Here is an 11,630-nt window from a genome sequence, read left to right on the forward strand (position 1 = left end):
GGCTAAGCAAAAGCAAAAGCCTCCAGCCACAGCAAAAGCAGAAGGCAAAAGCCCTGTCAGTTGGATCTTCACCTCTATTTATAGCTTCAAGTCCTAACTGACTTTCTTAAGATTCTAAGATGTTTAACTGACTTTTTGTGACCATTAGGAATTACAGAAGCAAAAAGTTTCTGTTAGCCACCTTGCATTAAAAGAGATGTCTATTAATTTAGGAATGACTGACAAGTTGTGGTAAATATTTGTAATGGAATACTATTTTGCTATAAGAAATGACAAACAAGATAATTACCCAAAACTGGAAAGACTTCTGTGAAATGATACAAAGTGAAGTGAGCTGAACCAGAAAAAAGTTGTGCACAGTAAGAACAATAATGTATGATGATCAACTGTGAATGACTTAACTACTTTCAATAAGGCAAGGATCCAGAACAACTCCAAAAACTCATGACAAAAAAAAGGGATACCTACAATCTTATAAAGAGCAGAGTTCAAATGCAAATTGAAACATACCAGTCTTTGCTTTATTTCCTCCATAAATCTGCCTTTAGTATAAGCAGTATGTCTTCATTTACAACATGATAAACATGGAAATATATTCACATTATAAAATATGTACAAATATATAATATCTGCTCTTTGAGGGAAGAGGGAGGAATGGGAGGGAAGGAGAAAGTATGGATTACAAAATTTCAGAAAACAAATATTTTAAAATTGTGTTGACATATAATCTGGAAAAATTAATTATATAAATAAATATTGAATTATATTGATTAGGGGAATGAGCTTCGGTCCTGGGGAAAAGGGACTGGTATACTAAGTTGGATGCAACCCACATACCCACTCAAAATGACATGGTCAAAGAGCTCTGCCTGCATATTAATTAGAGTCATTTGTGCAATATTGGAAGGGAATGAACAAAAGAGTTAGCAAGAACATCAAAGATTGTCATCTGGCACAAATGTCATGGAGGCACACTATAGGATCTTGAAGGACATGAACCTTTTTGGGAAGCATGAGATGAACTTCAAGGAAGAACAGAATGACCAAGGCATGAGAAGGAGATGAGGGCACTGTGCAGAGCCAGTAGCAGCTGAGAGCTATATTCTAATAAACTATTCCAATCAACTGTACCAATGGAACTGTGAAATTCTTCAGCAATAGAGGGAAAGTTCCTGAGTGGCAGGTATTATCCAGTAAGGGAAGGAACTTTTTGAGAACTTGCAAAGTATGATGGCTGTCTCATCTACTTGTGTGGATTCTGCCAGTCTCCAATCCTGGCCCAAGGACTCCTCTGAACACATCAAAAAACTCCGTGTAGGTCAAAATGTGTGTAGGATGTGCCAGAACCCTGAGGGACCCCACATAAAGGCCCCACTGATAAGAAGAGCTCACCAAAGAAGTGGCAACAGCAGGCAACATCCCAGGAGCCCACATTTAGAGCCAAGAATGTCTACAATGACTGGTTGAATCTCCATGTTCCTGTTTAGAACCAGGACACCTACTTCCTCCCAAGGTCATAGAAGATTGTCACATGTACCAGACACCACCAGGTCTGAGTGTATGACCTGGCCTCCCCACAGCAGCAGCGTGTGCTGGAAGACAGATGTGCTGAATATCTTCAGATGGTAATAACCCTCACTCAGATGGACAAGTCTAGTTGTGGAGAATAACCATGGGCAGCCAGCAGAAACTGATATTCAGCAAGGGTGCCCAGAGTGTTACTTAAAGGATCTGGTAGTAAGTGTTTGGGGACTGCCGAGCTATCCGACTCAATCCATTCATGCTTCCTACGGCCTAAACCAAGTTCTGCAGGTACAACAGACTTTGAGAACTTCAGTGATTGGAGGACAAAGGCTAGTTCAAGTTATAATTGAACTGTCTTCTCTTGTCAGGCAAGAATAACTGGGAGGATAAGCTCCAAAGGCCTACCCTGCCTAAAGACAGAGAGTCTGATGAGTTGTGGGCTTCACAGGAGTCGTTGGTCATAGATGTTTGTTGTGAGGAAGATTATTATTTAGTTATTAGCTTAGCATTAGTATTAGACGTAACAGGAAGGGATGGAGAATTCCACATGGAATGGGGAAGCAGGAAGTGTCTTGCACTCTCTGAGAGGACTCCATGGTGGTTGGGACAAGCAGTAAGTGATTCCCTGGGAAAACTCAGAGCTAGTGGAGTTGCACCCTGATTCCCTGGGATCCTGGAGTGTGGTGAAGGTTGGAAGCAGAGGACATCTATCCTGCATGACAGCACTGAATAGGGAGTGATCTGCGATCTGGTGGACAGCTTGCAGACTTCCTCTCCCTACTGGGCTGCTTTGGACCATCAGTTCTGGAGGAGTTGGTTCCGGGCATCCTGAAAACATCTCTGGACTCTACTGTGAGGATTCCCACTCCAGTCCTGTTATTCTCTGGGCCTTGCCTGGCTTAGGTCTTAGATTAGTGTAGATAAGTCCCTCCCCTGACCCTGTGCTTTGCCTTTAGTTTGTAAGAGTAGATTCCCTTATTCCCATCCTTTATTATTGTTTCCCTTAATTAAACTGTTATAAACCTTTGCCTTTTGCCGGCTGGTTCCATAGGGCTTTGCCTAGGTGGGCTGAGTGACTGTTGGGGCCTAACTGCCATTTCCTGTTAAAACAGTTACCTCCTAGTAGTTAAACCTGGTCTCCCTACCTTGTTTGGTCCTGTCATCTGTCATTCCTGTCACCCTCACACCCCGTTGTGAACCCACAGATAATATTTAGTTAACTTCCCTGGTAATTCACCTTTACATGCTGAATGCAGGAGGAAACAGAGTGCCTGGAGGGTCCATTCTGGGAGGAAAAAAAAGAACTGTTTATGGGTGACCTCTTACCACTGTCTACCTTGTAAATAAACAAGTCACTATGTTTAAAAAAATAAAAAAAAACATAGACTAGTAAGAAAATTAGATTAAAAAAAGATAGGACGAAACAAATGCATAGCAAAAAAAGGAGAAAAACTTGTAGAGAGAATCACAAAAACATCAGTAGGAATATAGAAAGCCTTTAGATACCAAAAACTTTGTTTACAACTATTACCATATAAAACTGACCTTGATGATTTGATACACATAGAAAACTGAAATGGGGAGGAGCTGGGTAGCTCAGTGGATTGAGAGCCAGGCCTAGAGACAGGAGGTCCTAGGTTCAAATCCGGCCTCAGAGACTTCCCAGCTGTGTGACCCTGGGCAAGTCACTTGGCCCCCATTGCCTACCCTTACCACTCTTCTGCTTTGGAGCCAATACACAGTATTGACTCCAAGACATAAGGTAAGGGTTTAAAAAAAAAAAGATAAAAAAAAAAAAGAAAACTGAAATGTATCAATTCTTCAAGAACCAAATGACTTAAAAAAAAAAAACCTGAGTAAGAAAATCCATAAAAAAAGTTTAAAAACTATCCAGAGTCTTTAGAGACAGACAACAAATAATAGAGGGAATCCAGAGATCATTACTGGTAGATAAAATAGTGAAATAAATTCAATTTCCAAGTCAAATTAATAAGTATCATATTTTATAAGTCATAATAGAGCTTCCAAATGTGAAGAAAAGGCATATTCAAAAGGAAACAAATATAAGATTATAATAACATATTAAAGGATAAAGTTCAAACTTAAACCAAACAAAATTAATATTCTGAAAACTTTTAATGTGATTAATTTTTAAAAGCTAGTGATTTGTTCATTTATAATTTGCAATTGTTTTGCTTTGTGTCAAACTTATCCTTTGATTAAGAACTCTGTCCCTAACCAAGGTTGTAAAAATTCATGTCAATGATTTTTTCTTCTGATTGTTTACCTTTAGATTACACCAATATCTTGATGATTAACTGAATAAAAATTAATCATGAAGACTTTATACCAAATTTATATGTGTTTATTAGTAAAGAGAAAGAAATAGAAAAGGAAGAAAATATTATGAGTCTAAGTTCCCAATGTCATCAGGTCTTAGATTGCCCATGGGTCCTGGTCTATTTCACAAACTGGGGCTAGAGGGCCCCTCTTCCAATATTGTCTGTTCAGACAAATTAAAGTCAGCCAAGGAGTGGACAGAATTCCCAGATTCCCAGACCAGCAGGAATGCTAATTTCTTAAGTCCCCAAAATGACAGAGAACATCATTCTGCTTCACTTGATTTTTTAAGCTCAATCTAAACCCTTCCACTAAGATTTTCTCATTCACCATGGTTTCATTTCAGTCCCTGCAAGTCATATTCCTTGACTAACTCTGGTCAGGGACTACTGGGATTGGACTAGGTTGGGGATCCCCCAAACATATAATTCACAGAACCATATTTTGGTATATTATAGAAAATTATAGACTGTCATTAATAATCTATCATATTAAAAATAAAAAATTCATCCAGATCTTGCAAAATAATCTTCTATAAGAAATATATGTTTTAGTTTTATGGAATAGTTTATTGAGTTTAATATTTTTTGCTGAATTTTATTTAAAGTTTTTAAATCTATAATCATTAATGACAAAATTATCTTTTTTTTTCTTTATGTGACAGATATTTACTAAACTTAAACCTAAGAAGGATACAATTTGGTAGAATATATATATACATATATATGTAATATATATTAGATTAATTTGCATAGAATAAATATTATCATACATTTAGTAATATGGAGATAGGATTTAAATCCTGATCTCTCCTGCCTCCAGGCCTAGTTTTCTTCTCTATACTATGATAAACCTTTTGTTTTGGTCTATATTCAACTAATAGTAAGTGTAATGCTGAACAAATGAACATTAAATTGAAGAGAAGTTTCTAGTGGTGGACCTAAGTATTCATTTTGACATTCCAGTTCTGGAATATTGTAGACACATCATTACAAATAGTATTAAAATGATAAAATTGAGTTCCAAAGCAGAATAAAATTTAAAAATATAGGACTGAATATTATTACAAATGAGACATTGTTGAAGGAACTTGTAATTTTTAGCCTAGAGAATAAAAAACATGGGGAAATAACAATTTTCTTCAAGTCTGTGAAAAAGTTTTTGTTTTTTTTTAATGAGAGATTTCTTTTACTTGGTCCTAGAGAAGAAAAATAACTGTATAGATAAAAGTTAAAGAAATGCATTTTTACATTCCATGTAAGGACAACAGACAACAAATAAAAACCAAATAATAATTAACATTGAATAACAATATCCATCCAACCAATAATGATTTACAAGATTTGATGAAATTAGGTTCAAAAATTAAGAACAGGAAGGGTACTCGGAAGACATCTAGTACAATCCCTTCATTTTACATATGAAGAAGGTAAATTACAAAGGGGCTAAATGATTTGCCTAAAATGACACATGTAGTTAATTATCTGGGATTTGAATCTGTGTTATTTGATACCAAATTTGCCTTGCTTTCTACTGTACTCCACTTCCTTATGTACTTTTGAGTTTCCTCTTATTGAGGACCTCAATTTGTCTAGAAATGGATGACTACTTTTTTGGAGATGCAAAGGGAACTACAGGTGTACAGTAGATTCATGGAGAAGCTGTGAAATTCTGAAGTCTGGGACCAACTGCTTCTTTTAAAAGTAATGTTACTCAGAAAGTCCAGGACTATCCAATATGTGACACTTAATGGGATGATACAGCAGGCAAAATTTGCCTTCTTAAATCAGACTTTTGGAGGTATACTTACTATCATTTTTATTAATTTAATAAACCATAGTTGCTTCTTCAGATGTTGGCCACTCTAATCTCATCAGTTTCTCTGATTCTCTGTTTCTGTTCAATAGCAATGCATTCACCAGTCTTTTCTGTCATTGCCCCTTACACTCTGCATTATTTTGTTTTTCTGATCTAGTTGATAATGCTGATCCTATCACAATACCACTTGGGCTGACCATGGCTCAAAATATAATTTATTTTTAAGATTAAAATTATCTGTAGATAATTTATTAAATTATAATTATTTATTAAACAGTGAAAAGCAAGTCCATCATATGGGAGGTAGCCTAAGTAATATGAGCTATCTGCTCACCTCCCTGCCTCTATTCACTTCTGCTTCTTGGTCAAATGCTGCTTCCTAGGAAACAGAGGACCCATTTCCTTGATTCATAACTTATAAATCCTGTGACATAATTTTTTCCTGGGTCTCTCTGGTTGGACAGACTTGACCTCAGTCCAGGTCAGAGACTGTTCAGGAGTCAAGAGGGAAAAGAGACAAAGGGTTGGTGCTGAATGGAAACCCAGTTTACTAGAGAAACACTACAAAGCTGATCTCAGAGTACCAACAAATGGGGGTGCAAACTGATATACAATTCTCACATAAGGAATCTTCCTAGGCATTGGTCCCATTTAGTTTCAACAAGTGTCCCTAATACTCTAATTTTGCTTTGAAACTCTCTACCTATATTACCATAGGCAGAACAATCATCTTCTCTGAGACCCCGCACATAGCTAAAACAAATGAATATTCTTAGAAAAAGTGCAGCACTAGGAGTCAGAAGAACCTAGTACTTGAATTCTACTTTTGCTTCTGATTAGCTGTGCTACAGTATGAAATTATTTAGATTTTGACCCTTGGATTGCTTCTCTGCATAACAGGAAAAAATACATATAATTCTGCCTCACAAGGTTGTTATGAGGATCAAATAACATAACCAAACCATAAATGATGTTGAATGCTGAATGACTGTCCTTCACTTTGGCAATCTTAAAGCAGTATATTAAGGTGAGTTATTTGCTATATTCTTACATACCTATTACACAAACTTACTAGTTTGATATTCCCTGCCCTTCACCCTTGTGTGAAAGTCTTGAAACTCAAGGATGTTAAGCCTCGCTGAACTCTGCTTGTCTCAAGCACTTTATTGTCAATTCTGCCTCCCATTTTTTCTATGCTTGTGCAATTTTCCACCTTACATTCATAGTTTGTCTTCCTCCCTGAGTTAATTACTGTGCATTTGTCCCTTACTTCTTTGACTTTTCAAGGTTATTTTAAATTTAAATCCTAATGGAAAGAGCTAACTACCCCACCCATCTTGATGGCACTGGTAAAATTAATGAGTATTCTCTCTATTCCATTGCCCTTTCAATAATTTATAAACCCCTTTACTTTAAATAGGTTTCTTCATAATGTATCTGAGATTATTCAGAACTTTTTTAAGACCACGATCAATTTATATTCAATCATTCAAAATGCTCCAGAACATATATTTTATTGTTTATTTAAGTTTTTATTCTGAATTAAATTCAAATAAGATGAGCACTTTCTTTATATAAAGAGTATACAAAAGGTGAATTATGAAATGGTGAATTCCATTTAATACCCCTTGTTTTAAGAGATGCATGTATTTATATACACACATATATAGATATATAGACATCTATCTATCTATCTATCTATCTATTTATCCATCTATCTATCTATCTCTGTCTTTCTTATTCATTACTTTCAAAACTGTCCAGGATGCATATGTTTTTATATAAAATTCCTTCAGTTCTCTTCCATGCTTTTTTTATTGAAATTTCAATAATGTCTCACTTTTTTGGTATCACTCTTGTCAACATATTTTTTCCTATCCTACTATCCCTATTCAAAAACTAAGAGGAAGAGAAAATATCTCATATAATAGAAGCATCATCAAACAAAATGAATCCATATAATGATCAAAACGTATCTAAAAAGGATTTTTTTCCTTCACCTTGAATCCATCTACTATTTCTCTCTCTTAGGAACTCTTTCATTGTACATATTCTGAAGATATGGTTGGTCATCAATTTGACTAGACTGATTTAGATTTTTAAAGTTGTTTTTCTTTCTTTGTATAAACCATTTCCCTATTACTGCTCATTTCATTCTCACATCATTTAATAGTACTTAAGATTCTCTAAAATTATCCATTTTCTCATGTCTAACAGCACATTTATAATCCATTACATGCAATTTGTTCGGCCATATTCTCCAATTTATGACCACCCTCTGAAATTTGAATTTTTTTCTTTCTTGTTTTCTTCCTTTTTACTTATTAGCTTATCTTTCAGGATCAGCAAATTTCTTTTGCTTATGAATAATCTTCCCCATATTTTCTTCTCTTGAATCCCTTTTCACTTTTTGTTTCCCTATTGACTTTGCTATATTTCTACTTTAAGCTCTGTTGTGCTTCCCTTTAGATGTATGTTGTATTCAGCTGTCTTACTAATTTCAGAAAAGAATCAGATTCATTTCTTTCATGTTCCTCCAACTCCTTCTTTCATGTTTTTATACTCTTTCTATAACCTATTTATGATAGATAACAAATAATATCCCCTTCATTCTCCTCTTATATTAGTATATTTATTTTATCATCATTTTCCTTTCCTTTCTTAGAATGATCAAAGCATATAACCCATACCTAGTTCCTTTAAAAAGCAAAACTTTCTCAGTAGTTTTCTTAAATATTAATTCACTGAAGGGATCTTTCTTCTTTTTGAGAATGTTAGCACTACAGCATCATATAGCCCATTTCAATTTCTTAATGCATTTACCTCATTAGGTTTCTCTTGTGTTTAAATTGCAATGTTCTTAGCTCTGTTCTTTTTATCAAAAAGATTGAAAATGCTCTAATTAATTTTTTCCATATAGAATTGAATACAACTTTGTAAGGAAACTATTCTTGATTATACCCCTATATATTTTGCCTTCAAATGGAACTGATATTTTGAATCTTTCTCTTATTTAAAAAGAAGGTGTAAAGTGTTGTATGATCCTAATTTTTATTTGCTTCCTTGATACTTGGCCTCCTTTCTGGTTCTTTACAGTATTTTTTAAATTTTATATGCAAAGTCTGTATTTTGGCATTTTTAAATTTTTCCTTTGGAGATTCTTTTAGGAAGGAAGCATTTAATTGATTCTTTTAATCTTTACTGTGTCCTCAGGGTCAAATATATTTGTGTAATTTTAATGTATATTTTAATGCTCATTTTTTAAAAAAATCATGATTTTAGGGATTCCAGTGATTCTTAAATTATTTATTTTTTAACTGTTTCCTAAATCAGTTATTTTTTATATACAGCCTCTGGTATTTTTTCATCATTTTCAATTTTTGTAATATTTCTTGTTGCTTCTCCAAATCATTGATTATTTTTGGGCCTGATCTCATTTTTAAGGAGTTCATTACTTGAGTAAGTTTTCATTTCAAGGTATTTATTCTACTTTCAATTATTTTCCTAAAAGTTTTCAGTTAATTATTTGTCCCTTAGGTTATTTATTCTAGGTAGGTATGCAGTAGTTCTTATAGGGGAAAAAAAGGCCCAACAAAACACTATAATTTTTTTTTTCCTTTGAGTGTCTGCTTATGGTTCCTAAGGAGACGTATCTACAAGACTTTTTTTGTATTAATTGGTATCTTTTGTTTATTCAGCTCTCCAGGTTTAGACACTGAATTGGGATTTAATGCCAGGGTCAATTTCTACTACTGCTGAACATTTAAGTGGTTGGACAGACTGTTTCCACTTTCGACCTAGATCACTTGTGTTCATCTGATCATTTTAACTTCCTTGATTTTTGCACACCCACAGAGACTCCCGATTCTGCTGCTCAAAGTGTCAGATTTTGTTCAGTTATACCTATGATGCCCCAGGTCAGAATATTAGGAATCTTAGAGTTCCTGGGTACCTAGATTGCCTGATTCTGCTGTGTGGCACTAGTTATTGCCAGCCCTGGTAATTCCAATATCTCTGTTGTCAGATATCTTGATAATTTCCTTTGAAAACAGAAAACTACCTAACCTGGCAGGAACTTTGCTGGCTTTCCTATTACTTATAAACTTCAGTTTGGAAAAGTAACTGGATTTCTTTAATGTTATTTAATCTTCAAAAAAATTCAAGTTTTTTTTTTTTATTTTTCTGTACTCAACACGGAGAACTAGATGCTCTTCTTCTGTTTGAGCAAGCATGTAGGCCAGAAATCCTACTTTTTTTATTTACTAAATATAGGAATTTTCTTCTTCAAGATCTGCAGAGAGCCTTGACAATGTATAGATCATATGAATCACAATTTGCATTATATTTTAGATAATTATGGACATATTTTATGTATCAATGGTAACTTCATTGATAAAGTTTGGTAGAAATGACTTATCTTTGTATTCTCCATACGTATTATGGTACTTTACACATAGTATTTGCTAATATATATTTCTTGATTTAATTTATTCAAATAACAAGGTTTATACTATACTAAATATACTAAAAGTTTAGTATGTCCTTCTGCATTTTCTGGGAGACATAACATTGCCATTCTACACTAAACCTGCTGCTCATTCAAATTTCTTGATTTCTATTAAGATTCCCACTATACTACCAATTACTGTGTTTTGCAAAGTTCTAGGAAAACCTTAATTCATCTTTCTCCCTACCCTCATATTTAGTTAATCATTAAATGGATTCTACTTCAAAAGTGTCTCTTACATTTTTCCTCTTCTGTACACTTATGAGGACTCTAATCTCTATAATCAAGGGCCTTCATCACTGTTTATTGCAATAGTTCCTAACTGATTTCTTGGTTTCTGTTCTTTTCTCTTTCTAATCTATCCTCTAATTGGTTTCCAAAACAATCTTCCTAAAGGAGAGATGTCCCAATGTCTACTCAATATAGATTTCTCCAAGTCTTGACAAATTCAAGTCTGTTCAAAACACTCAAATGATTCTTTATTGCCTCTATTATAAAATAAAAAATTCTTGACCTTCACTAAATACTGGTTTTCTTTTCCTACTTATTTCATCTTTTCTCTTTTGACACACTGTACATTCCAGCCATGTTAATATATTTTCTATTCACCAAACATGGCATTCCATCAGTCATGCCTCATTATATCTTTTCATAAAATGCCATATATTTGGAATGCTTACTTTCTGCAATTTTCTTAACATCTTTAATTTATTTTGAGACTCATTTCAATTGTCACCTCCAAAGGTAAAATTTTGTTGATCCCCCTAGTTAGTCCTTCTAGTAGTATTCAAATTAGTTTTCATTATTTATTTATAGATAGAAGATAAAATCCCTCTCCTCCCAACCTATCCACCCTTTGAAAATCAGGGGGATATAAGTTCCTTAGGGTAGGAACCTTTTATGAATTTTCATTTCTTTTCCTTTTTTTTTCTTTTCCCACTTACACCAAGTAGGGACTTAATGAATTCTTGTTACCAGTTGATAACAAAAAAGAATAAAAAAGTTTAAAGATTATAACCAAACAATTTGTTTAGGCTTTTCCCTAAATATTATTTATAATAGCAATTGAAGAAAAATAAGAACTTATCAGCAAGTTAAAGAAAACAAATATCTAACTTCCAGGAATATCTCACTTTTTTTGAATGACCTTCATTTTATATATTGATTTAGCCTAAAGATATTTACTTTATCTAACAAAAGATTACTGTGGCTTAAGGTAGTATTGCTTTAGGCTATAGTAATGAAGGTACAAAGGATAGACACTTAAAAAACTCTAAAAGCACATATATTTAAATGGAATATTTTGTAGAAATATGATGTGTTGTTCATATCTGAAAGACCTAGCTTTTTTAGAAAAAAATGCAATATTATTATATCTCAAGTTGTCTAGTTAGTCATATATGTATACACACACACACACACACATATATATATATATATA

The 11,630-nt window shown here is 33.9% G+C and overlaps 1 pseudogene; it reads left to right on the forward strand.

The window, feature by feature from the left end:
• The first annotated feature begins 963 nt into the window (after positions 1 to 963).
• LOC123252929 overlaps positions 964 to 11,630 on the forward strand; it is a 148,251-nt pseudogene continuing 137,584 nt past the window's right edge.

The sequence above is a fragment of the Gracilinanus agilis genome, chromosome 1 (genome assembly GCF_016433145.1).
Source record: "Gracilinanus agilis isolate LMUSP501 chromosome 1, AgileGrace, whole genome shotgun sequence".
NCBI lineage: Eukaryota > Metazoa > Chordata > Mammalia > Didelphimorphia > Didelphidae > Gracilinanus > Gracilinanus agilis.